General features: G+C 46.0%; 1 long non-coding RNA gene across 1 annotated transcript in view; it reads left to right on the top strand.

The window, feature by feature from the left end:
- The window catches only part of LOC122459108, a 30,897-nt gene extending 5,482 nt beyond the window's left edge, over nt 1-25,415 (top strand). Inside the window, exons 2-4 of the long non-coding RNA XR_006279574.1 lie at nt 16,479-16,514; nt 23,582-23,643; nt 24,743-25,415. This is a non-coding gene — a long non-coding RNA (uncharacterized LOC122459108). The remainder of the gene's footprint in view (nt 1-16,478; nt 16,515-23,581; nt 23,644-24,742) is intronic.
- The last annotated feature ends 2,401 nt before the right edge of the window (nt 25,416-27,816 follow it).

The following is a 27,816-nucleotide window of genomic DNA, read 5'->3' as shown; positions in this document are numbered from 1 at the left end:
AAAAGGTTGGTATTTCAAGGTAGAAATTATTTGCATCCTATACACATCAGAGTCTCAAATACCCTATTTATCTTCTGTTAAAAGCTATCAACGTTCTATAGAGAAGTTGCATTAGCAGAATCCTTTCCCACACAATACTATTATTTCCGCAGAAATCCATACAGTAGTATACACTGCATTTTCATTTGCCCATGCAGAAAATTCAGTTTGTTTCAAAACATAAACAAGATTATTTGAAATAACTTTTTGGGACACTTATCCTTGCAACAATGCATATGTACTTTTCTATTTAAAGTTCTGTGAAGAAATATGGAATCCTTTCATTCTTAATATAGAGTATTCATCCCCAGAGATTCTCAAGGATCCATAACTGCCAGATTGCTTAAATGGTAGAAAATTCCCTGTTAGCATATATTCTTCACCAATGTCATTACTACATGACACATTTGGCTAATGTAAAAAGATTTATCTTTCCGGCATCACCTAACATTTTGTAAATACTTGTTTGGTTATTGTATATCTTACACAGAGTACATACAATACATATGATAAACCTGATGCATAAATGTATACATTTACTAATGAAGGAGCAAAAGAAAATTAAGTATTTAGTAAAAAGAAAAGGAGTACTTGTGGCACCTTAGAGAAGGTGCCACAAGTCCTCCTTCTCTTTCTGCGGCTACAGACTAACACGGCTGCTACTCTGAAACCTAAGTATTTAGTGGTGCCCGGAAAAGGGTAGGAGAAGACTAATATAGAAATGGGGCTAAAGAGATTTAGGTTCCAGGCTGGGGGCAAAATTTTTAAATGTGCCTAAGTGATTTAGGATTATTTCCCTTGACTTTACATGAAATTTTGGCATATGTTCCTAAGTAACTTAGGGCTAGAGTCACAAGAAAGTCACAGGAACAACACTTTCAAGGCAGGTATGTAGGTTCCTTTACATTTTTGGTGTGTGCAGATGTGTTGCCTTCCTGCTTACTGAACGCCATGTTTTAGTTCTGGTGTGTGTGTATGTAGAATCAGGTTTGTGCAGTTACTCTCAGCCTGCTGCTGCATGCCATTTGGACTGTTATGTTTTGTTCAGAGTGTTGCTGACTTAACTGGTTTCTGTTTATTGCATGTTTTGATTTGACCACCTACCTGCACGTCTTTCATCGATTTCCTTGTGTTTTGGGATTGCTGTTCTGGGGCCCGTCAGAGTGAAACAACAGTGAATGGGGACAGATAGGCTCTATGATTCATCAAAGCCAGCAAGTTAAGCAGGCAACTACCTAAACTAGCCAATGTGAGATGAGGATGAGAGGGGTGTCCTAAGCCTCACCCCTCTGACAGAGATAGGGCTAAGTCCAGAGAGTTGCCCATCTCTGCTAGTGATTCACAGCCTGGAACCCCTCTCTTGGAGCCAGATGGCTTAAGTGTACCTTGTGAGAATAAGTTGGGCACCACCTCCAGCTGACTGTTAGGTGCCTGCTTCGCTCCACCCATCTTTTAACTCTTAGCCAGTGATCAGAGCACTCAGCTGGGATATAGAAGACACACAAGTTCAATTCCCCCCTCTCGGTCAGATGGGAGAGAAGTGATTTGAACAGGGCTCTCCCATCTCACAGGGCAGTGCTCTAACTACTGAGTTATAGGACATTCTGATACAGGGCTTCCTCAATCTCTCGTGTTGATTCTGTTCTAGTTTGGATAACTAAAGACTCACTAGAGCAGAGGGACTGGGTCCTGGCTCTCCCAACTCCCAGGTGGGCTGTAGAGTCATTATCTCTCTTGCCCAGTGACTAGATTCATACCAGCACTTTTGTGATAAAAGTATTCTATCTAGGCAGTGTAACAACCAGCAAAAAGGAAATTCTCTGTCTTAAACCAGAGACTGACCTTGCCTTGAAGTGAATATAAATTGTGAGAATATTTCCCTCCTCCCCTTCTAAATTAATATCACCACATACTTCTGAGGAAACCAGTCTTGTTTGTATACTATAATTGAATTCAAAACAAACCCAGTTCTTGTGTCAAAACACACACCTCCTGAGAACAATCAGAAAGCAGTTAAATTACAAGGTGAACATTAGCTCATCAGAAACATGACAGGACTTCAGTATGGAATCTCACTGAGAAGCCCACAAATCATCAAAATCAATGCAACCTTTTTTCCTTCACATTGAAATTGCCAAGGATGCCAATGCCCACATGAGGGGTGGGGGGATTAATAAAATGACACATAGGGTGCAAATGTACTGACTGTAGTAATAACCCTAGAAAACAAAGAATAGTCCTTGCAGCAGCAGTCAGCTGCAGCTGGGCTCCCAAGAATAGGACACACCTTATTGTAAATGATAAGGAAACTTGAAGGTTCTCTCTGGCTTGATTGTGAACTCACTTAGCCATACCACCTACCATGGCCTGTCCCCTGGCTTGGATCTTAAGCCAGCCAACACTACACCATTGTCACCATTAAGAAGGCTCAAGTAGCTCTGGAGCATATACCACAAGTCTCTTCTGGTGAATGTTACTATCCTGCAGTATCACAACCCCAATCTCCCAGTTGCCATAGTGGCAAACAAAGATCACCATGCCTCCTGGGGTTAATAATGAATCTGGTTTGGAAACTTTCCCATCAAGAAATATTCTGCAAACATTTGAAAATGTAAACTTCAATAAAGGAGAGGATGGCACAGTGTGGTGTTGCGTAGACCATGCACATTGCACACACCAAGAGCTCCTTGCATTCCTCCATTCTGCCCACCCTGCACACAAGGTCTTTGTGTGCAACCTTCCCATCCCCTTCTATTTCAGGGAATCCCTGCAACTCCCCAGCCTCTCCATCTTGCCAAGTTGCTCTGTGTGACCCGTTACCCCCTCTTTCCATGCCAGGGGCTCTGAATACTTCTCACTGTCCCCCTGTAACATGTTTCCTCACTCTCCCACCCCATGACAGGGGTTTATGCACCCATTCATTTCCACTTTTCTCCCCTGTTCTGCTCTTCTCCCCATAACAGGGTCTCCCATTTCCATCCCCACCAGGGGTTCTGTGTGATACATATTTTCCACATGCCAGGGGCTCTGGATGCCCCTATAACCACCTTCTTCCTCCCCCTGCCCCCCCAGGGTCTCCAGTTATCCCCCTATGCTAGGAGCTGTGCAAACCCTGTTCCTCCTAATTTTCTTTCTCTTCTCTCTCCCTTTCCTGGTGTCAGCATTTTTAAATACTATTGCAAGGATGGACAGAACTGAGATGGGGGAGTATTTTTTATGTAAGCAGGGTCTGAATGAGCTCTCCAGTGACATCCAGTGATGCACTCGGAGAAAAGACTTAGGAGCAGACTGTGTTTACATAGATGTGTCTACTCTGCCTAGGTGCACAGTATGATGGAGCTCCTTTGCCAAAATGATCAATTCTGGCTGACTTCAAGTTACAAATCACTCTAGTATTTGAAGGCAGGGTTAATGAAATGTTATCCTTATTGTATGAGTAAAGGGCAGCAGAACTGTGCTTTGCATATCCTGATTGAGGGGGTCCCAGTGAAGATGAGAAGGGGTATGGGCATGTGTATGTATACCTACCTTGTGATGTGGATTCTGCCTACAGAGGCCTGGACACCATTTGACCTTCCCCTCTACACTGTTTAATCTAATCAGCTCTGTCTTTAAACTCAGTCATTTTTTCTGTTCAGTGATTACCAGAGCTGACTCCCTGACAAGCAGCTCTCAGGGCTATGCCTTAGACCTGGTGTAGGGACAAGGGTGAAATGAAAGACAATGCGGAGATTGTACGGGCAGTGAGGTTCCCTGCTACATAGTGAAATCATTAGGAGCTGAAATCACTAAAGACCTGGGTTAAGCAGTGAAGGAACCTCAAAACAAGACATGGCAGAAGTAGCAGTGAGTGTCCGGCAGCAGCAAGCAGCAATTGCAGAAGTGCAGTGACCCCAGTGACTTCTGGGGTGGGAGATGAACCCCTATAAACACATCTCTGAACTCTGGGTCTTTGCTAAACAAGGACAGCCAACTGTAAGTGGGGTGCAGTGCAGGAAGAGGGGAGTAATGTGTTAAAGCAAAGTTTGTTCATTGGACTTTGCCACCACAAGGTGGGAAACTGAGACAAAGGACACTGTCCAGCACGTTGTGGGGTAGGGTTTTTGCTTATGGTCGCATGCTTTTGAATATGGTTGTGGTGTTTTCCCAGACTAATGCTTGGTTTCCTTTCCCTTTTATTAAAAGTTCTATTTTGTTATACACAGACTCAGTGCTTGTTCTGTGTGTGTGTGTGTGTATATATATATATACACACACATATATATAATCTCTTCCTATTGTATTTTCCACTGCATGCATCTGATGAAGTGGGCTTTAGCCCACAAAAGCTTATACTCAAATACATTTGTTAGTCTCTAAGGTGCCACAAGTACTCCTTGTTCTTCACACTGGCAGAGTTACAGTGCCGGGAGTTGCAGCGCTGCTCAGAGAGCTTCGAAGGAAAATCGCTGTTATATGTTCACACCGTCAGCTGCCTGTGCAATAGCGTGTTCACACATGCGGCACTTGTAGCGGTATTCAGAGTGGTGCACTCTGGGTAGCTATCCCACAGAGCACCTCTCAGGGTTCCCTCCCCACTCTGAACTCTGGGTTACAGATGGGGGGACCCACATGAAAGACCCCTTAGCTTATCTCTACCAGCTTAGGTTAAAAACTTCCCCAAGGCACAAATTCTTCCTTGGCCTTGAAATGGTATCGCTGCCACCACCAAATTAGTTAGACAAAGACTCAGGAAAAGGACCACTTGGAGTTCCTGTTTCCCCAAAATATCCCCTCAAGCCCCTTTTCTGTTTTGTTAAGAACCTGATTGTTTTTTTTAGTGCCCTAAAACCCAAGCGGCTGATCTGCACTCACGTTGTTTACTCACAAGCCCCCCCCCCAAGAAAGGGGGTAAAGCGGCTTGGGGGGATATTTTGGGGAAACAGGAACTCCAAGTGGTCCTTTTCCTGAATCTTTGTCTAACTCCCTTGGTGGTGGCAGTGATACCATTCCAAGGACAGGGAAGAATTTGTGCCGGGGAAGTTTTTAACCTAAGCTGGTAGAGATAAGCTAGGGAGTCTTTCATGCGGATTCCCACATCTGTACCCCAGAGTTCAGAGTGGGGAGGGAATCCTGATGGCACCTCTTTCTCTTCTGCTGCTAAGAGTTGTGGGAAGGCGAAGGGGATGAAAGAGGCTTATTCCTTCACCCGCTTACTTCCCTGGTCTTCTCGCATGAACAGAGAGCAACAATACCCAAAGTCCAAAGGTGCAAACAATTCAATTTTTATTGGGGTGAACTTCCAGCAAGCATGATTCCAGTTTCCTTCCTTAGTGTCCCCCCCTCCCAGCTCTGACACCACAGAGCCTTACCTGTGTCCCTGTTCCCATTCCCCGCCCCCTTTAGCAAAACATGATTCCAATTCCCCAACCCCCATTCCCCCACTTACTTCCTGATTGACTGCAGACTATATAGTAAAACTTGAGTTCTGCTTAGCATATCTTAACCCATCATTTTTACTGAAATTTAACTAACCAATCCTAACATATTGTAACATGATTATTTAACCAATTATATCCCACTGCCTTAATTGGTTAACACCCAACAAAATTGTTTCTGTCTGCTGTATAATTAATCACAGAACCAGACAGAGATTATACAGACAAACAATAGGGAAATGGGGACTACAGTGATACAACAACAAAGAAATGAGGATTTCACACCCCAGCTATTGATAAGTGAGTTCTTGCCAGATAAGACGCTATCAAACTAAGTTTTCTTTAAATCTTCTGGGCTCTTCCCATTCTCTGGAGGTGATAGATTGGATCACCTTTTTAACAGCCCCAAACTACCTTATTTCAATGTGACTAGTTTGGAATGTGAGGCTGTGACCATTCGCTTCCCAGCTTATGGCTGCCTCTGCTGCTTAGCCAAAGGCCTTACCTAAGAACAGGGCCTCAGACTATCACAGTAAGAGAAGGCCCTTACACTGGCAGACAGTGATTTTGATTCTTGTTTTGTACCTCTATAACTAGCTAAGTGATAAGAGTACACCTAAATTCTTAAAGTATAGGCCTTTACAGACAGGCCTGAATATCGATGATGTAGCAGGGCACTGTGGGTCCTGTCCCAATCCCCTGTGATGCATTGCTTCACATCCCAGCAATCCTTGTCCTTCTGTCCGCATTTGGCATCAGCTTTCAATGGTTTGTGTACTGCGGGCCCTGCCTCTTCAGGCTGCAGGAATGGATCCCGAATTGTTGACCAGTATGCTGCTCGCTCTGACTAACACGTCACGAATGCCAGTGGAGTTATTCCTTAAACTACAAAGGCAAGAGGAGTGTGACATTGATCTCGCCACGCGTAGTAGTTATGACATGAGATTGTTTGTGGTATTCCCGGAGGTGCTGATCACAGTAGAAAGCCACTTTTGGGCTCAGGAAACAAGCACTCAGTGGTGGGATCACATTGTCATGCATGTCTGGGATGCTGAGCAGCGGCTACAGAACTTTCAGATGAGGAAAGCCACGTTTATGGGACTGTGTGATGAACTTGCCTCAGCCCTGCGGTACAAGGACACAAGAATGAGAGCTGCCCTACTGTTGGAGAAGTGCATGGCGATTGCAGTATGGAAGCTGGCTACTCCAGACTGCTACCGATTGGTCACTAACCGGTTCAGAGTGGGAAAGTCTACTGTTGCATCCTGAGCCGAAAGACCTTGACTCTGCTCAATGTGCGTGACATTGTGGATGGCTTTGCACAAATGGGCTTCCCTAACTGCAGAGGGGCAATAAATGGCGCACACATTCCAATTCTGGCATCAGACCATCTAGTCACCAAGTACATTAATCACAAGGGGTATTTCTCAATCATTCTCCAGGTGCTTGTGGATCACCATGGGCATTTCACAGACATTAACACAGGCTTGTCTGGAAAGATGCATGACGCACACATCTTTTGGAACACTGGCCTGTTCAGGAAGCTGCAAGCAGGGACTTTCTTCCCGGACCAGAAGGTCACCCTAGGGCAAGTTGAAATGCTCATTCTGATTCTGGGAGATCTCACCTACCCCTTAATGCCATGGGTTGTGCAGCCATACATGGAGAACCTTGACAGCAGCAAGGAGCGGTTCAACAGACTGAGCAAGTGCAGAATGACTGTTCAGTGTTCTTTTGGTTGTTTAAAAGCCAGATGGTGATGCCTGTATGGGAAGCTGGACCTGGCCGATGACAATATTCCTATGTTTATAGCCACGTGCTGTACGCTCCATAATATTTGTGAAGAGAAGGGTGAAAGCTTCACTCGGGGCTGGACCACAGAAGCTCAGTGCCTGGAGGCTGAGTTTGAACAGCCAGAGAGCAGGGCTATTAGAGGGGCGCATCACAGGGCCATCAGGATCAGGGATCAGGGTGTGGACCAGATGATAGGTCTGGGGGGAGAAAGCAGAAGGAGACTCCGCTGGTTGGGAGGCATGAGATGCGATGTCCTGAGGTTGGGGGTTCCACGACCACCACTCCCAAGAGGAGAAGGCGGGTGGTGGTGGTCGGGGACTCTCTCCTCCGGGGAACTGAGTCATCTATCTGCCGCCCTGACCGGGAAAACCGAGAAGTCTGCTGCTTGCCAGGGGCTAAGATTCGTGATGTGACGGAGAGACTGCCGAGACTCATCAAGCCCTCGGATCGCTACCCCTTCCTGCTTCTCCACGTGGGCACCAATGATACTGCCAAGAATGACCTTGAGCGGATCACTGCGGACTACGTGGCTCTGGGAAGAAGGATAAAGGAGTTGGAGGCGCAAGTGGTGTTCTCGTCCATCCTCCCCGTGGAAGGAAAAGGCCTGGGTAGGGACCGTCGAATCGTGGAGGTCAACGAATGGCTACGCAGGTGGTGTCGGAGAGAAGGCTTTGGATTCTTTGACCATGGGATGGTGTTCCATGAAGGAGGAGTGCTGGGCAGAGACGGGCTCCATCTTACGAAGAGAGGGAAGAACATCTTTGCCAGCAGGCTGGCTAACCTAGTGAGGAGGGCTTTAAACTAGGTTCACCGGGGGAAGGAGACCAAAGCCCTGAGGTAAGTGGGAAAGCGGGATACCGGGAGGAAGCACAGGCAGGAATGTCTGTGAGGGGAGGGCTCCTGCCTCATACTGGGAATGAGGGGCGATCAACAGGTTATCTCAAGTGCTTATATACAAATGCACAAAGCCTTGGAAACAAGCAGGGAGAACTGGAGGTCCTGGTGATGTCAAAGAATTATGACGTGATTGGAATAACAGAGACTTGGTGGGATAACTCACATGACTGGAGTACAGTCATGGATGGTTATAAACTGTTCAGGAAGGACAGGCAGGGCAGAAAAGGTGGGGGAGTAGCACTGTATGTAAGGGAGCAGTATGACTGCTCAGAGCTCCGGTACGAAACTGTGGAAAAACCTGAGTGTCTCTGGATTAAGTTTAGAAGTGTGTGCAACAAGAGTGATGTCATGGTGGGAGTCTGCTATAGACCACCGGACCAGGGGGATGAGGTGGATGAGGCTTTCTTCCGGCAACTCACGGAAGCTACTAGATCGCATGCCCTGATTCTCATGGGTGACTTTAATTTTCCTGATATCTGCTGGGAGAGCAATACAGCGGTGCATAGACAATCCAGGAAGTTTTTGGAAAGCGTAGGGGACAATTTCCTGGTGCAAGTGCTAGGGGAGCCAACTAGGGGGAGCGCTTTTCTTGACCTGCTGCTCACAAACCGGGTAGAATTAGTGGGGGAAGCAAAAGTGGATGGGAATCTGGGAGGCAGTGACCATGAGTTGGTTGAGTTCAGGATCCTGACGCAGGGAAGAAAGGTAAGCAGCAGGATACGGACCCTGGACTTCAGGAAAGCAGACTTTGACTCCCTCAGGGAACAGATGGCCAGGATCCCCTGGGGGACTAACATGAAAGGGAAGGGAGTCCAGGAGAGCTGGCTGTATTTCAAGGAATCCCTGTTGAGGTTACAGGGACAAACCATCCCGATGAGTCGAAAGAATAGTAAATATGGCAGGCGACCAGCTTGGCTTAATGGTGAAATCCTAGCGGATCTTAAACATAAAAAAGAAGCTTACAAGAAGTGGAAGGTTGGACATATGACCAGGGAAGAGTATAAAAATATTGCTCGGGCATGTAGGAAAGATATCAGGAGGGCCAAATCGCACCTGGAGCTGCAGCTAGCAAGAGATGTCAAGAGTAACAAGAAGGGTTTCTTCAGGTATGTTGGCAACAAGAAGAAAGCCAAGGAAAGTGTGGGCCCCTTACTGAATGAGGGAGGCAAGCTAGTGACAGAGGATGTGGAAAAAGCTAATGTACTCAATGCTTTTTTTGCCTCTGTTTTCACTAACAAGGTCAGCTCCCAGACTGCTGTGCTGGGCATCACAAAATGGGGAAGAGATGGCCAGCCCTCTGTAGAGATAGAGGTGGTTAGGGACTATTTAGAAAAGCTGGACGTGCACAAGTCCATGGGGCCGGACGAATTGCATCCGAGAGTGCTGAGGGAATTGGCGGCTGTGATTGCAGAGCCCTTGGCCATTATCTTTGAAAACTCGTGGCGAACGGGGGAAGTCCCGGATGACTGGAAAAAGGCTAATGTAGTGCCCATCTTTAAAAAAGGGAAGAAGGAGGATCCTGGGAACTACAGGCCGGTCAGCCTCACCTCAGTCCCTGGAAAAATCATGGAGCAGGTCCTCAAAGAATCAATCCTGAAGCACTTAGAGGAGAGGAAAGTGATCAGGAACAGTCAGCATGGATTCACCAAGGGAAGGTCATGCCTGACTAATCTAATCGCCTTTTATGATGAGATTACTGGTTCTGTGGATGAAGGGAAAGCAGTGGATGTATTGTTTCTTGACTTTAGCAAAGCTTTTGACACGGTCTCCCACAGCATTCTTGTCAGCAAGTTAAGGAAGTATGGGCTGGATGAATGCACTATAAGGTGGGTAGAAAGCTGGCTAGATTGTCGGGCTCAACGGGTAGTGATCAATGGCTCCATGTCTAGTTGGCAGCCGGTGTCAAGTGGAGTGCCCCAGGGGTCGGTCCTGGGGCCCGTTTTGTTCAATATCTTCATAAATGATCTGGAGGATGGTGTGGATTGCACTCTCAGCAAATTTGCGGATGATACTAAACTGGTAGGAGTGGTAGATAAGCTGGAGGGGAGGGATAGGATACAGAAGGACCTAGACAAATTGGAAGATTGGGCCAAAAGAAATCTAATGAGGTTCAATAAGGATAAGTGCAGGGTCCTGCACTTAGGATGGAAGAATCCAATGCACCGCTACAGACTAGGGACCGAATGGCTCGGCAGCAGTTCTGCGGAAAAGGACCTAGGGGTGACAGTGGACGAGAAGCTGGATATGAGTCAGCAGTGTGCCCTTGTTGCCAAGAAGGCCAATGGCATTTTGGGATGTATAAGTAGGGGCATAGCGAGCAGATCGAGGGACGTGATCGTTCCCCTCTATTCGACACTGGTGAGGCCTCATCTGGAGTACTGTGTCCAGTTTTGGGCCCCACACTACAAGAAGGATGTGGATAAATTGGAAAGAGTACAGCGAAGGGCAACAAAAATGATTAGGGGTCTAAAGCACATGACTTATGAGGAGAGGCTGAGGGAGCTGGGATTGTTTAGTCTGCAGAAGAGAAGAATGAGGGGGGATTTGATAGCTGCTTTCAACTACCTGAAAGGGGGTTTCAAAGAGGATGGCTCTAGACTGTTCTCAATGGTAGCAGATGACAGAACGAGGAGTAATGGTCTCAAGTTGCAATGGGGGAGGTTTAGATTGGATATTAGGAAAAACTTTTTCACTAAGAGGGTGGTGAAACACTGGAATGCGTTACCTAGGGAGGTGGTAGAATCTCCTTCCTTAGAGGTTTTTAAGGTCAGGCTTGACAAAGCCCTGGCTAGGATGATTTAACTGGGACTTGGTCCTGCTTTGAGCAGGGGGTTGGACTAGATGACCTTCTGGGGTCCCTTCCAACCCTGATATTCTATGATTCTATGATTCTATGTCTTGAGGCAGCAATTTGAAGCTGAAAGCCACTAATATTTGTCTCTATGCTCGGGCGTACAGTGCTTGTAATTCTAGGAGGTGATTGGTGCAGATGATAAAATATGTGGGTTTAACATAATTGAATGTTGCTTTGCAGGGCTCTGTTTGCTTTCAATTAATAGAATAAAGATTACTTTCAAACCAACACAATTCTTTTATTTAAAAAAACAACCACCAGAAGAGAGAGTCAAACCAAAAATGCATCGGCAGTGAAGGGGATGGGGGAAGGGAAGGTCCCAGGAGGAGGAGGGTTACGGGGACAGCTAAAGATTTATGTAGGTCCAGATAACCTATCCAACCTTCTCCTTTTGAGTACAATGCAGTGGGTACTGTATTTCAGCAGGGCCAAACTGCAGAGGGATGGCTGTTGAGTGCAGTGGGTTGTTCCACATTGCTGGACAGTGACGGGGGAGGAGTGAAATGCCGCAGGTATAGACTGGAGCCAGGAGGTTGTTGAGTGTGTTGGTGTCTGGGGGGATCATGGGAAAGAGTTTTTTGCAACAGCGGCTGCAGGGAAGGGCAGGCGCAGAGCTGCTCGGTTTGAAGAGCTAGTGTCTCCTGGAGCATGTCTGCTTGGCGCTCTGTAACCTTTAACAGCTGCTCCAAGACTTCATTCTGGCTTGCAACATTCTCCTTTCAGTCCCTCATCTCACTGTCCCACCACTCTTTCAATTCCTGTTTCTCAGAGGCAGAGTGCATTATAACCTCATGCAGAAAGTCCTTCTTCGTACTTCTTGGCCAATTTCTAATTCTTCGCAGCCATTCACCATTATGACACAGTGGTATGGGAAAGTTACCGTTAATGGGGCAAGAAACAAAGCATCTCTGCCAAAGAACTATATACATGAAAGTTTCCTGGATTTTTCTGAGGGAAATTCCCATGAAGTGAGGGAGTCAATCAACAGCCTATTCCACTGCTCAGACTAAGCATGTGGTGGGAGACAAGCCAGCTTTCTGCAATCCTCCTGCCCCCAACACCTTGCTTCAGTGATTCCCAAAATCAAATCCACTTCCCAGGGGCCTCCTCTCCTGTTTGCGCTTCACCAACGACCAACAGCTGTGACTGGGTAGCCTTCTCTGGGGTAGAAAAGAGCTCCTGGCTACATGCATCTGACCTCCAAGTCATCCTCTGCCTCTGGGTCTCCCTCCTCCTCCTCCTTGTGCAAGATTTCCTCCTCCTGGTGCAGTCCACTTTTGACTGGCACGTGAGCCACTGAAGTATCCACAGTGGTCTTCGCAGTGGAGGTGTGGTCACCACCGAATATTGTGTCCAGCTCTTTGTAGAACCAGCAGCTCAAGGGCACAGCAGCAGTTTGCCTCTCGTGCCTTTTGGTAGGCATTCCACAGCTCCTTCACTTTGACCCTGCACAGCAATTTCGCCCCAGTCATGGCCCCTTTCTGTCATGCATCGTGAAATCTGTCAGTGGGTATTATAATTCCTACGACTGGAGTACAGCTGGGACTGGACAACCTTGTCCCACACAAATGCCAATGAGGTCCAGGAGCACGGCATTGCTCCAAGCATGGGATCACCTAGTGCATGGAGCAGGCATGGCCACCTAGAAAGATGCACTGACACCAGTGCTCGCATCACCAAGCAAACAGGAAGGGGACTTTCAAAATTTCCAAGGAATTTAAGGGGTGGGGATGACTGTTGGTCACCTGAGGGCAGAGCAGTAGAGTTCAAACCAATGACCAGAGAGGTGAGAACACGTATTGTGGGACACCTCCCAGAGGCCAATCACAGCGCTGTAATCGATCACGGTGTCTACACTGGCACCACAGCGCTGTAGCCCCGATGCAGAAAGCTGTACACCTCTCGGCAGGGTGTTTTTTTGTGTGTGTGTGTGTTTTTTTTTTTTTAAAAGCGCTGCAACTGTGCGGTTTCTGCGCACTAAGTGGCATGACACTGTGTACACCTCAGGAGTTACAGCGCAGAAAGCTGCTTTACTTCACAGAAACCTGCCAGTGTAGACAGGGTCTTAGTCTGTGTCTACACTACCACTTTCAGCACTAAAAACTTAGTCATTCAGGGGTGTGAAAAAACAGCCCCCTGAGCAACAAGTTTTAGCGCTGAAAAGCACCAGTATAGACAGCTACCACCACCCATTCGGGATGGCTGTCTTTTATCGCCAGGAGAGGACTCCCCTGGTGATGAAGCATGACAGCACTGCCACAGTAGCTCTGTAAGGTGGGCAGTGTAGACATACTCTCAGAGTGGTGAAAGGAGTATAGATAAGTGTCATGGGATAAAATTAAACAGAGGACTGTTGGCTGAACATACAGCTAAGTGTTCTAACGGTGAGGTCTATTAAGCTGTGCCTGCAAGATAATAGGTGGAGGTTAATTGCTTGACAAGGCCAGAGTATATACACTACATTGTAAAGAACACTCCTACGCTGATTAGAGTGAGGAATAAGTGGGGAGACTGAATGAAGGGCAAAAATAGACATTGCATCAGATCCTCAATTTGTATAAATCTGCATAACACCAAGGATTTCTATGCTGCCTTCAATGGAGCTACTGTGATTTACATTAGGTGAGGATCTGACCCATTGTAAAGTCTGTTTGGTTTTTTTGTTTTGTTTTTTTCCCCCCAAAAAAAGATTTTATTTCACTTCAAGTTGTGGGTGCTCAATGTGACTAAATGGGAATGTTTTGAGTCCTGTTTGTGCTTCAGTTTCTCCTATGTGTTGCATTGTTACCCAATGAGAGGAAGGGGACTATTTGCTCTCTGAGAAGGCTGAGAGACATGGGTATGGGTGTCTCCCAGCTGTCTGAGCCTTGGTCTCCATATCAGTGGAGCATAAGACAATGACAAATCCAATTGCCTGGACAGTCAACAATCCCCAGCTCGAGATCAAAGGACTGGAGGGGTATGAGGTGGGGGATAAGAGCTGGCTGCTGGTAAGAGGAGGGGCTCTCACTTGGAGTCTGACAAAGGAGGCCAGGCGGGGAGACAAAGCTTGAACCAAGGGGTTCACTAGAGTTTGGCAAGGCTCTGGGCTAACCAGAATGGACAAATCTTTCACCTTCAGTTCTCTGTGCTAACATAAGGACTCCCTGTGCTGTGTCACTACTAAAAAATCCAACATTATTGTTGTCACTACAAATGCTGGATGAGGTCCATTAATTCCTGAAGAGCGTGCATGTCTACATCACATGTCTGTCTCAGTTAAACTCACTGAATGAAGCTCATGGTGTGAAGCAAGAGTATTGAAGGTCCAGAGGTCTGTTCTGAGGAGGCGGGGAAGCCACATGGCTTACCTTGGAGGAAGAGTGAGAGACATGGAGGGCTCTGGCACACTGAAGGGGCTCCTCCTGGAGCAGGAGTTCTCCACCTACGGGCTGCTCACATATGACATCCTCTGGGTCGTAACTAGGGCAGGGCAGGAGGGGCACTTGCTCCAGGTGCAGAGCCAGCCAGGTGGATGTATGAAAATGGAGCTCAGGATCAGGCCCAACAGCATCAGCGTCCCCCTGGTGGGATCAGGCCCAGTACATCTGCAGGAAGCAAGGGTGCTCTGTTCCCCCGCTCCCTTTCCCCCACAGGATCATTGGTCTTGTGACTGTGGCTGGAGAAAGCTCAGCTGTCCTAGGGCCAGGGAGCTATGTGCAGCTGAGGTAGGAGACCAACGAACATGAGGAGGGGAGGTGTAGGTGGTTAGGAGTGTGGGGAGGAGAGTGCAGCTAGTGCATGAGGGGGACTAGTGGCTGGGGGCAGTCCCCGGATGGGGGTGGGGTTTGAGTGCATAGGGGCTAGTCCATGGGTAGGGGACTGGATGCTGGAGGGAATAGTCCCTGTGCGGGTCACCCTGGTTCTGCAAGGCAGGCATGTTTTCCAGCCCAGTTTTGGGGAGGGGGACAGTCTCAGGGGGTGTGTGTGATGTAGGGTGGAAAGTCTGGAGAGGGGTTGAGGGGCAGTCCTTGGGAGACGTAGTCTCGGTACATGGGCGACAGTCCTTGGCTGGGGTCTGGGTGCATGGGGACAGTCCCTGGCTGGGCGGGGGGGCAGTCTGGAGACAGGTTGAGGGGCAGGCCCTGGTTGGGAGGGTCTGTGTACATGGAGGTCAGTCCCTGGTGGGAGGGCAGTCTGGGGAGGGGCTGGTGGGCAGTCCCTGGGTAAGGGTTCTAGGTGCATGGGGGGGGCAGTCCCTGGTTGAGTGGGCACCCCGCATCAGGCAAGGCTCCGCAACCGCGCTCTCCAGGCACTCAGGCCAGCTGCTCTGCCATCAGTGGTGTGGACGTGAGGGTGGCAATACACTGTTATGCCACCCTTACAGTAAATTAACTAATTTTAGCAGTTAATGTTTTGACTTATTTTGCTCATTTAAAATGGTCTTGGTAGACATTTACCAGTGTTGAAATGAAAGGCACTATATTGATTTGAATCGTATTGCTGTCATATAACAAATACTAAATTTTTTTTTTGTAGACATACAGGTAGAATCATACAATATCAGGGTTGGAAGGAACCTCAGGAGGTCATCTAGTCCAACCCCTGCTCAAAGCAGGACCCATCCCCAACTAAATCATCCCAACCAGGGCTTTGTCAAGCCTGACCTTAAAAACTTCTAAGGAAGGAGATTCCACCACCTGCCTAGATAACGCATTCCAGTGTTTCACCACCCTCCTAGTGAAAAAGTTTTTCCTAATATCCAACCTAAACCTCCCCCACTGCAACTTGAGACCATTACTCCTCATTCTGTCATCTGCTACCACTGAGAACAGTCTAGATCCACCCTCTTTGGAACCCCCTTTCAAGTAGTTCAAAGCAGCTATCAAATCCCCCCTCACTCTTCTCTTCCGCAGGCTAAACAATCCCCGTTCCCTCAGCATCTCCTCATAAGTCATGTGTTCCAGTCCCCTAATCATTTTTGTTGCCCTCTGCTGGATGTTTTCCAATTTTTCCACATCCTTCTTGTAGTGTGGGGCCCAAAACTGGACACAGTACTCCAGATGAGGCCTCACCAATGTCGAATAGAGAGGAACGATCACGTCCCTCGATCTGCTGGCAATGCCCCTACTTATCCATCCTAAAATGCCATTGGCCTTCTTGGCAACAAGGGCACACTGCTGACTCATATCCAGCTTCTCATCCACTGTAACCCCTAGGTCCTTTTCTGCAAAACTGCTGCCTAGCCATTCAGTCCCTAGTCTGTAGCAGTGCATGATAGTACGTGTGTGTGTGCAATATATATCATTATTGTGTGGATGCTGCCCACATAACATACAGAAAGCCACATATGTGGCCCCACAACGGTAAATAGATTGAGACTAGAGACTGTTCCAAAGCTGGGGCCATAGCACCAATCCTGTGGATCTGTGACACTCCGCACTTGTAAAAACCAGCCTGCTTGGTATCTAATTATGGAATTATTTTCTGAATTTTAGGCACCTAAATTTGAAACTGTTGGTCTTATATTAAAGGTAGGTAAAGATACATAAATACATTCCCCTCGTGGTGGTGGTCTATGTAAGCTATTGCCTGTCCTTGCCACAGGGACGGTAGGTGATTGTGAATGAGAGGGAGAGTAGAGCTGTGTGAAAATCAATGGAAGAAGAGTTTGTCCACATGACTGCAAATGACAGTGGAAGTGTCCACAGGACAATCTCTCTGTTACCATGTGGGGTCAGGTTTACAAAGGCGCTTGGGCACCTAAAGATTCAGAAGTCTATTGAGATTTACAGACTCACCTAAGTGAGTTAGGTGCCTAACTCCCATTGACTTTCAATAGCTTTTTAAATAGCTATGCAAGTCTGGCCCATGGGCCATACTATGAAAACATTTGAGAAACCCTGGACCAAAGGACCAGTTGCATAGGTCTTTTCTTTATTAACTTCTATGATGTTATACTTTGTCTATTCAATTTGACTGTGGCCGTAGTATAACTTTTTATAATGTAATGAGGTACATTTCCAGGGGACGTGATTATACAAAAGAATCCCATATTGGATGGGGCACAAAAAGAAGGTGGCACAAACACAGGTATTGTTTGATGGAACTTCAGTGTGCAAAGTGACCACTTTCAACAGCTAACTGAATGTTTGTTTTTAAACTGGGGAAAAATATGGGGGGGGGGAACCTTCTGCATATCAGCTAATTAAAATTTCTCCTCGGTTCCGACAGCCTTCATTGCCAAATGAGCTTACCTTAAAAAATCTTGAGGAGGAAGGAAATGTGCAAAGAGCATCAATTATGAGGATTAAATATGTTCAGTCAAGGGCATCAGAATTAATTTCAAAAGTTTGAATGACAGACAGTGAAATGCTATGAAGAGTGAAAGAGAAGAATTGATTCATCTGTAGTCTGCATTATTAAGTGAATATAAAAGGCTATGTGATGAGACAAACTAGTTTCATTTGTCCATCAGGGTAAAATCCCAAGCTTTCAACACCAGCTTTTTTTTTTTTCTTTTCCCCTGCTCAAAATCAATGTAAAGGGAAGAAAAAAAAAACCCACTCCCCAACTCCTTCCATATAACCTTTCATTTCAAATTGATTTGCTATTACTGACTGAAATAGATGTATCAACCACCACCCCCAACATCAGTAATCTTATGGCATTAACCAATTCCCTGGTCTGAAGTGCTTATATGGAAGAGGAATTCATTGATCATCTAGCGCTGGTTGAACAAATCAGAGGATGAGTTAATTAAAAATGAGAACTCTTAAAATTCCCAGATTGTAGTTAGAAATCTCTCTAACCTGAATTATTCTTTTAAGGATGGGAATTATTAATTAAAGATTATATATAAATGACAGGTTTCAGAGTAGCAGCCGTGTTAGTCTGTATTCGCAAAAAGAAAAGGAGTACTTGTGGCACCTTAGAGACTAACAAATTTATTAGAGCATAAGCTTTCATGAGCTACAGCTCACTTCATCGGATGCATGTAGCTCACGAAAGCTTATGCTCTAATAAATTTGTTAGTCTCTAAGGTGCCACAAGTACTCCTTTTCTTTTTATATAAATATGGTTACAGGTTTAGATAAAAACAGTTTTCTCAAAGCAAGAAGTGGGCAAAAACTTAACATTGATATCAAAATGCTGATTGACATCAGTAATTTAAAATTCTGGCTTTCAGCCAGATGCTTGTTTAAACAAAACCATCAACTTCCCTGTCTAAAAGATGAACTTTGGGACTTAGGAAAAGGACTTATTGCATGATTGGAGCCAGATTCACTCCCTGATACACAGTGCACACTAACAAGGAAATAGGAAAAAACAACTAATAGCTACTCATCACGTATCGTAGATTCATAGATTCATAGATACTAAGGTCAGAAGGGACCATTCTGATCATCTAGTCCGACCTCCTGCACAGTGCAGGCCACAGAATCTCACCCACCCACTCCTATGAAAAACCTCACCCATGTCTGAGCTATTGAAGTCCTTAAATCATGGTTCAAAGACTTCAAGGAGCAGAGAACCCTCCCTCAAGTCAACCATGCCCCATGCTACAGAGGAAGGCGAAAAACCTCCAGGGCCTCTCCAATCTGCCCTGGAGGAAAATTCCTTCACGACCCCAAATATGGCAATCAGCTAAACCCTGAGCATATGGGCAAGATTCACCAGCCAGATACCCAGGAAAGAATTTTCTATAGTAACTCAGATCCCATCCATCTAATATCCCATCTCAGGGGATTTGGCCTATTTACCCTGAATATTTAAAGATCAATTACTTACCAAAATCCCATTATCCCACCATACCATCTCCTCCATAAACTTATCAAGTAGAATCTTAAAGCCAGATAGATCTTTTGCCCCCACTGCTTCCCTTGGAAGGCTATTCCAAAACTTCACTCCTCTGATGGTTAAAAACCTTCGTCTGATTTCAAGTCTAAACTTCCTGGTGGCCAGTTTATACCCATTTGTTCTTGTGTCCACATTGGTGCTGAGCTGAAATAATTCCTCTCCCTCTCCTGTATTTATCCCTCTGATATATTTATAGAGAGCAATCATATCTCCCCTCAACCTTCTTTTAGTTAGGCTAAACAAGCCAAGCTCCTTAAGTCTCCTTTCATAAGACAAGTTTTCCATTCTCTGATCATCCTAGTAGCCCTTCTCTGTACCTGCTCCAGTTTGAATTCGTCCTTTTTAAACATGGGAGACCAGAACTGCACACAGTATTCTAGGTGAGGTCTCACCAGTGCCTTGTATAACGGTACTAAAACCTCCTTATCCCTACTGGAAATGCCTCTCCTGATGCATCCCAAAACCGCATTAGCTTTTTTCACAGCCATATCACATTGGCAGCTCATAGTCATCCTATGATCAACCAATACTCCAAGGTCCTTCTCTTCTTCCGTTACTTCTAATTGATGCGTCCCCAACTTATAGCTAAAATTCTTGTTATTAATCCCTAAATGCATAACCTTACACTTCTCACTATTAAATTTCATCCTATTACTATTACTCCAGTTTACAACGTCATCCAGATCCTCCTGTATAATATCCCGATCCTTCTCCGAATTGGCAATACCTCCCAGCTTTGTATCATCTGCAAACTTTATTAGCACACTCCCACTTTTTGTGCCAAGGTCAGTAATAAAAAGATTAAATAAGATTGGTCCCAAAACCGATCCCTGAGGAACTCCACTGGTAACCTCCCTCCAACCTGATAGTTCGCCTTTCAGTAGGACCCGTTGCAGTCTCCCCTTTAACCAATTCCTTATCCACCTTTTGATGTTCATATTGATCCCCATCTTCTCCAATTTAACTAATAATTCCCCATGTGGCACGGTATCAAATGCCTTACTGAAATCTAGCTAAATTAGATCCACTGCATTTCCTTTATCTAAAAAATCTGTTACCTTTTCAAAAAAGGAGATTAGGTTGGTTTGGCACGATCTACCTTTTGTAAAACCATGTTGTATTTTGTCCCATTTATCATTGACTTCAATGTCCTTAACTAATTTCTCCTTCAAAATTTTTTCCAGGACCTTGCATACTACAGATGTCAAACTAACTGGCCTGTAGTTACCCAGATCACTTTTTTTTCCTTTCTTAAAAATAGGAACTATATTAGCAATTCTCCAATCATTCAGTACTATTCCTGAGTTTACAGATTCATTAAAAATTCTTGCTAATGGGCTTGCAATTTCAGGTGCCAATTCCTTTAATAATAATCTTGGATGAAGATTATCTGGGCCCCCCGATTTAGTCCCATTAAGCTGTTTCAGTTTCGCTTCTACCTCGGATATGGTAATATCTACCTCTATATCCTCCTTCCCATTTGTCATGCTACCATTATCCCCAAGATCCTCTTTAGCTTTCTTAAAGACTGAGGCAAAGTATTGGTTTAGATATTGGGCCATGCCTAGATTATCTTTAACCTCCACTCCATCCTCAGTGTTAAGCGGCCCCACTTCTTCCTTCTTAGTTTTCTTCTTATTTATATGGCTATAGAACCTTTTACTACTGGTTTTAATTCCCTTTGCAAGGTCCAAATCTACTCGACTTTTAGCCTGTCTCACTTGATCCCTACGTGTTCTGACCTCAATTAGGTAGCTTTCCTTGCTGATCCCTCCCATCTTCCACTCCCTGTATGCTTTCTGCTTCTTCTTAATCACCTCTCTAAGATGCTTGCTCATCCAGCTTGGTCTACAACTCCTTCCTATGAATTTTTTCCCCTTTCTTGGAATACAGGCTTCCGATAGCTTCTGCAGTTTTGATTTAAAGTAATGCCAGGCCTCCTCTACCTTTAGATCCATAAGTTCTTCAGTCCAATCCACTTCCCTAACTAATTTCCTTAATTTTTGAAAGTCAGCCCTTTTGAAATCAAAAACCCTAGTTGCAGATTTATTTTTGTTAATCCTTCCATTTAGTTTGAACTGAATTAGCTCATGATCACTTGAGCCAAGATTGTCCCCTACAACCATTTCTTCTATGAGGTCCTCGCTACTCACCAAAATTAAATCTAAAATGGCATCCCCTCTAGTCAGTTCAGCAACTACTTGATGAAGGAATCCATCAGCTATCACATCTAGGAAAATCTGAGCCCTATTATTATTACTAGCACTAGTCCTCCAGTCTATATCTGGGAAGTTAAAGTCTCCCATGATCATGCAGTTTCCATTAGTATTTACTTTATTAAAGACATTAAAAAGGGCTCTATCCATATCCAAATTAGATCCCGGAGGTCTATAGCACACCCCAAGCACTATCGTAGGAGAGGCTTTACTAGTTTTCTTCCCCAATGTAATTTTTGCCCAGACGGACTCTGTCTTATCCATTGCATCGCTTCTTATTTCTTTACATTCTACCTCATCATTGATATACAATGCTACTCCACCACCTTTACCTTTGTTTCTGTCTTTCCTAAAGAGCACATACCCTTCAATACCTGTAGTCCAGTCATGACTACTATCTGTCATCACCTTCCCACCTAAGTCCTGTTAATCTGGGAAACACAAGTCACACCAAAAAGACCACCCCCCCCGCAAAAGCAAATCCCAAAGAAGCACCACAATACAAAAACTCCCACTCAAACTCCCCTGTTTAGAGCTCTGTTTGCTAGCTCCTGTGCCGTTGCAGCTGTCTGTCCTGCTGCCTGACTGGCTGGCTACCTTTATAGGGCCCCTAGTCAGAAGCCCCACCCCCTAGGCAGGGCTCCGCTGCTCTCTCAGCACAAAGCCCCACCCCCTAATCAGGCTCAGCTGCTCTCCCAGCACAAAACCCCTACACACACACAAATACAAATACTAGAAATACAAAACCAAGTACAACTACCTTCTCCTCTAACAGAACTTCCACTCAAACTCCCCTGTTTACAGCTATGTTTGCTAGCTCCTGTGCCGCTGCAGCTGTCTGACATGTATGATGTATCAGTCTGGCATGCCAATATTCCCAGAAATACATATTTGCTAGGGTCGGCATCCCTGATAGGATTCAGCACAGATAAAAGGGCCAGTTTGTCATAGGACCAGCATCAGAGGAAAGAAACTGTTCCAGCTCCAAATAAAGCAGATGTTACCAGATGCTGAACGCTGCCTTTTGATGTTTAGATGGGTACTCAGTTTTCCATCACTCTTTTATCTCTTAATCTACAGAAGCCCAAATGGTATGTACAGGTATTTGACACAGGCAGGATTGAGACTCCTAAAGTTCAAGGTTTTGCTAATTACTTTTGTGTGTGCAAAACTTAGCCCTTAATGTCACAATGGGAGCTGAATACTGAACTCTTTGCTCCCCCCCCCCCACACACACCCCAGATATTTTATTTGAATTTATTCTCTCTCCCTTTCTCTACTTTTTTAATGCTCCTTTTGTAGTTTTCATTCTGCCTCCCACAGTTTTTGTGGGTGGCTTTTTTTGGTTTCTGCTTTGTTGTTGTTGTTCTCCCAGAGGGACCACAACAATAATATCACTGTTTGCAAACCCACCTTGTGTGAGTAAGTATGACATTAGATAAAAGTAGTTGAACATGCCTACTCTTAAATCTGTGACTAAAGACATTAGGCCAGATCTTCACTTGGCGTAAACTGGTGGTAAATAAATAATTCAATCTGTAAGAAGAAGCTAACAGGCAAGCAAGTTCCTTCTTCTTTCTAGAAGTGGTTGCTTCTGATCAGCATCCAAGCATTTAGGTAGAGAAGTGTAGTAAAGTTTTACTCCTGCTTTGACACTTCTATGGATAAATAGTTTGCATCATTTTTCACTGCTGTCTCTCTGGCACTATGAATAAACACTACAAATAAAATTCAAATGGTTCACGCCCTTATACAACACTATTTCACATATGTCTACCAGAATATTGTCCCTTTTCACAGTTTCAGAACTAGATTCTTCCCCGACATTCACCCCCTTTACATTTGTGTAACCCCGTGGACATCTGTGGAGTTCTATCAATGACACTGAGGGCAGAATTTGCCATTAATCACCTATCAAAATGGCTAATTATGAAGATTGAGCAATGCAGTTTCTGAAATCTTTTCTATAGAAGATTGAGGGCTGTCATGCAACACAGCCAGTGACTGCAGCCAATATGATGAATGTGATGATATATTGTTGCATGTCTGATTGTGTGCAGCCTCTTCTGAGCATGTTCCCACATATGAGTTGCCCAGTTAAGTGCTTAAGTGGAATTTTCAGAGTCAGAGATGGAAAGGCTCTTCCAGTTAAACTCCTTAAAATAGTGGGAAGATTTGCACAAGGAATTACTCAGGATAGCTTTAAACCTTCCATGGGGTTTTTTGTGCATAATAGCTCCACACATAGTCCTTTTACATAAGACATATAAGTGCACAGTCAGCAAGCCATCTGAAAAACAGAGCATTAAAAAATCGGACTTAAACCTTTAAATCTTTGCCAGATTTCAAACAAACGAGAAAGAAGAAAAAATGAATTAATGGCTTCCAGTGTGACAAACTATCCATGATCTTGATGCTGAATTAAAAGTGGACCTGAAGTGCCAAATGTATAATACTCCTGCTCAGTCAATTTGCCTATCTATGTTCTTTACTAAACCCATCACTGTGTTATCTGGTCTACCAAGGTAACAACTGCCTGGGGATTCCTGGCAAAGGGATCCTTCCAACCAATAAAGAGATCTTACAGGTACAATATTATCCAGTCAGCCACGTTTTACTCCATTAGGTATTTCTTGGTGATTCTTTAATCACTGTCCCAAAATGCTTCTACTTTTCAGCGGCTTAATGGGCAAAATCCTCAGCTGGTCTAAATGGAAGTCACGGGAGCTATGCCAGTTTACATCAACTGACAACATGGCCTAATACCTCCAGCCAATGACATTCAGGAAGTGCAATTCCTTCTGCTCCCCAGTGAGGCAGAGGGCCATAACTGAGCCCATATTCTGTGATGTAGTATATCCAAACATAATTAAAGGGTTACATAATTTTCATTACTAATCAGGTGGGAAATAAATGAAACTCCTGAATTTCTGTGCAACCCCCACTTGGAATTCTCCAGCTCCTAGACTGACAGACTGAGCCTCCAGGGGGTCCTACCTTATGGGCCACAACAATAATGGCTACCAGAGACTCTGACAACATTGCCCAGGATACTTGGGTTGAGGTGGAGGAGAGGTTAGGTTCTGGAGGGGACGGATGAGTCTGTGATTCTATGATTCCAGTTGAATTGCCTCCCAGTGCTGTAAGCCTATTTCAGCAAACTTCTGATGTAGTAGAAATTCTAGCTGGGTCATGAGGTTTAACAACAGTGCAAATATGCTTGGTCCACAGTTGTAGCTGACCAAACACCTCAATTCAGCAATATATAGAGGGGTGACGATTAGCAGAAAATCCAATTAGCACAGACTTCCAGGGCTCACCCACAGGACTGGAAAGCCACCTCTATTTTGCAATCTGGTACCTTGAAAAGCAGTATGTTCTCCAAATGTTGGCCAGCCTTTAAAGTGGAATATAGGCCCTGGAAGGAACTGCATCCCTCCCTCCACCTCCATATCCACATTTGAGAGAGTATGAACATTTTGATTTTTAAAAACAATTAGTACATGTCTCTTAGCATCAGGGGCTGCAAAAGTTGTCTGAAAACCAAGGATTGTCTAATAGCGGAATCGTGTAATGCTGAAAAGTATCAATATTTTGACCTTCCATAGCAAAGGTATGTTATGTGGGGGGATTGCTCAGCTTCTTCCAAAGGAAAAAAAATGCTACCCTTGCCTTTAAACTGGCAGAACCTTTGGCTCTGGAGAGGAAAACCATTCTGCTGGAAGGGCAGGAGCAGCACCCCAAAAACTTCAGTGACCAACTGAGAAGGAGCCTGGAGGATCTGCTCCTATTTCAGAAGGTTGGAGGATTGGGATCTTCAGTAGGAAGAGACACAGAGGAATTGTTTCATGGAGCAGCAATCATAGGGAACAGGAACATTACCTGATGGAGAAGCTGATAGAACTAGTGGCTGAACAAGTGCAGGGTCTGGCCACTGCACCTCTCCATGCACTTGCAACTCCTCCTCTTCTTGCTCCTGCCCAGTCTGCTGTTGAGGCAGAGGCCCCAACCACCCCCTCATCCCCCCGCCCCAAGTGACCAGGAGGAACCTGCAGGACTTCAAGGATACAGTCACCTTAAATCCCTGACAGAGGAACCCTCTGCCTGTCTAGAAGGGGAACGATGAGCCTGTGGTGCCTGCCCCCCAAACTGGGTGCAGGAGACATCCCCAGTTATCTCTAGTCATTTCTCCTTGTTAGGGTGAGGGGGAAAGCAAGGAGATGGAGTCAGAGATGTTACCATTAGGCCATTGTTCACAGATTCAGTCCCGTGATGTTTCGTTGTTACATTTTCTTTTAAACATATTTCAATTGCATGTTCCATGTACTACTTTTAATAAACATTACCGTTTCCTTGACTTGAGATGGACTCTCCTTCCTAAGTATGATGAACATAAGATGTGTTTGGGTGTGGGAATGGTCCCCATGATTCACAGCACATGAATGGGAAGGTGTAACTCTGTGGTGCCATCATACCGCAAGCACTAAGTTCCCTCTAAGCTGCGCAGCTGTGTGGTGGTCCTCAGGCACCTCAACCACTGCCCATGATTAGGAGCAAGCATGCAGGAGGTCCCCCAAAAGAACAGTTGGCACAGTCACCTGATAGACAACCATATCATTCTGGGGAATAAAGTTCCTTCTTCTCCCACTTCAAGTACAATCCTCATTTCCTCAGCACTCTGCCATCATGAACCTTTCCAGTGTTTCCCACTTTTGGTATTCATGAATCTTCCTCTGTGGTCTACCAAGCCTTGCAAAACAAATGAATAGTAAACTTCTTGGTTCACATTCTCATTCCCTATGTGTGGTGGGAAAAGTATAGGTATGGGGTATTGGTAGCCCCTGGGAAATCCCGTCCTCTGAAATCAAGTGATTATTGCTGAAACGTTGCTTACAGCAACCACCCAGTGGACTCGCTAAACCTGAAGTTATTTGCAACTGACTGATAGCTGTCAGGTCTTGCCGGCTTCCAGAGGGCAATAGCTGTCCTCCTCCGCATGGCTTCCCAGAATAAAGTATTCTGGCGCTGGAAGTGTGGTGAAAGCTCCATAAAGGTCTTTTTCCTCATTTGGAAGTTCAGACGCCACTGCTTAACACTCCAGATTTCCAAAATGATGTGATCACACCAACCAGTCTGGTTCTCCTACACCAGAAGTAACGCCCCACTTATGGCAATACCAGCAGTCACCCTTTCTGGTTTGGATTAACGTTCCCCCTCAAGGTCAGCCATCTTCCACCTGCAAATTCCAGCTTGCATGTAGCCAACTGCCTACTCCACCACATAAATATTTTTCCACAACAGGAAGCTGACACAGAACAAAGTCATCCATCATCCAGTTACTGCATGCCTTCCACCGAGTTTTGCAGGAGGGAGATGTGAGCAGGAGCCGTCATCAGCAAATGTGTGAAAACGGGATAGTACCAACTACTCATTACAAAGTGGTGCCAAGAGTGTCTCTCTGTGAGGAGTACCATTGCTGAAAGGGTAGCATCAACATCATGTAACAGTGGCCGTGTGAAGTGTCTACAGCTTTAAACCCATATCCAGTAAGCATATGGAGACACTCTTGCAGGCAGTGGCAGATTACCTGGCCAATTTAGGAGCCCCCACATGAATGCCAGAACGCTGACCCTGCCCTCTGGGCCTCCTCTTCCTCCTGAGGCCCCAGCCCCTGGCCAGGCCAAAAGCCGGAGCCCAGCTGTAATAGGATGAGCATATTCCCCCTGCCTCCCTGCACAGCGCTGACCAAGCCACCCGCCGCATGGAGCTGGCCAAGCCCCCTCTCTCCGCCATCCCACGTGAGGAGCTGGCCCTGATCATCAGTTGGCAAGAGCAAACAGGACAAATGTCCAGTTTTGTCAAAAAAGTCAACACGGCTATGGCAGGGCTTAAAAGGGGACTGTCCTGGCCAAAATGGAATGTATGGTTGCCCTAGGTTGTAGTAAGAGCCACCCAGGGAGCCCGGGCAGCTGTGAGGTGCCCTGGACCCTCCACCTATCCTGGCCGGGGGAGGGGTGCCCAAGAGCAGCCCCCGGCCCATGTCCTTGGCCCTCCCAGGCAGTGCCCCCCCAGGGTAGGTGGAGGGTTCCCAGGCAGCTCTTCCCCCATGGCCCCACCACCTGGCCTGGCCAGAAGCTGGATTGGGGTAAGCGAAGGAGCAGGGCCCTGTGGCAGGGGGTTGGGCAGAGGATCCAAATGCTCTTTGTGCCCAGGGCCCCAATAAATCTTAATCCGCTTCTGTTGGCAGAGAACATATGCAAGTATGCACACAGTCTAGTAACCACATAAGCAAGCAACCCACAGGGCCAGCCTTAGGGAAAATGGTGCCCTGGGCGAATGTGTATGTTGGCTCCCCCAGTTGCCCCACACCCTCTTTGTCCCTAACCCCATACCCTTCACCTCTGCCCCCAACCCCTGCACTGCGTCCCCATCATCCCTAACCCCCCTTCTGTGCCACTAACCCTGCACTGTGCCCCCTTTGTCCCAACCCCTGCACCACTTCTGTGCCCCCTTCTCCCCTAATCCCTGCCAACTCCTGCACCCCTACCCCCTGCACTGTTGCCTCTTCACTCCTCAGCCCTGCAGTGTGTCCCCTTCCCTCTGCATCCCTAAACCATGCACCACCCTGCACCCCAACTCCTGCATCCACGTAGGGAAACTAACCTGGGTGCACAGAACAGCTAGCATTGCTGCTCACTGCCCCCTCAAATGCTGCTCCTCTGTGCACCGCTAGGGGGTTGTGAGGGGTGGGACGCAAAGA

Source organism: Dermochelys coriacea, chromosome 3 (genome assembly GCF_009764565.3).
Source record: "Dermochelys coriacea isolate rDerCor1 chromosome 3, rDerCor1.pri.v4, whole genome shotgun sequence".
Lineage (NCBI taxonomy): Eukaryota > Metazoa > Chordata > Testudines > Dermochelyidae > Dermochelys > Dermochelys coriacea.
This window is presented reverse-complemented; position numbering and strand designations above follow the sequence as displayed.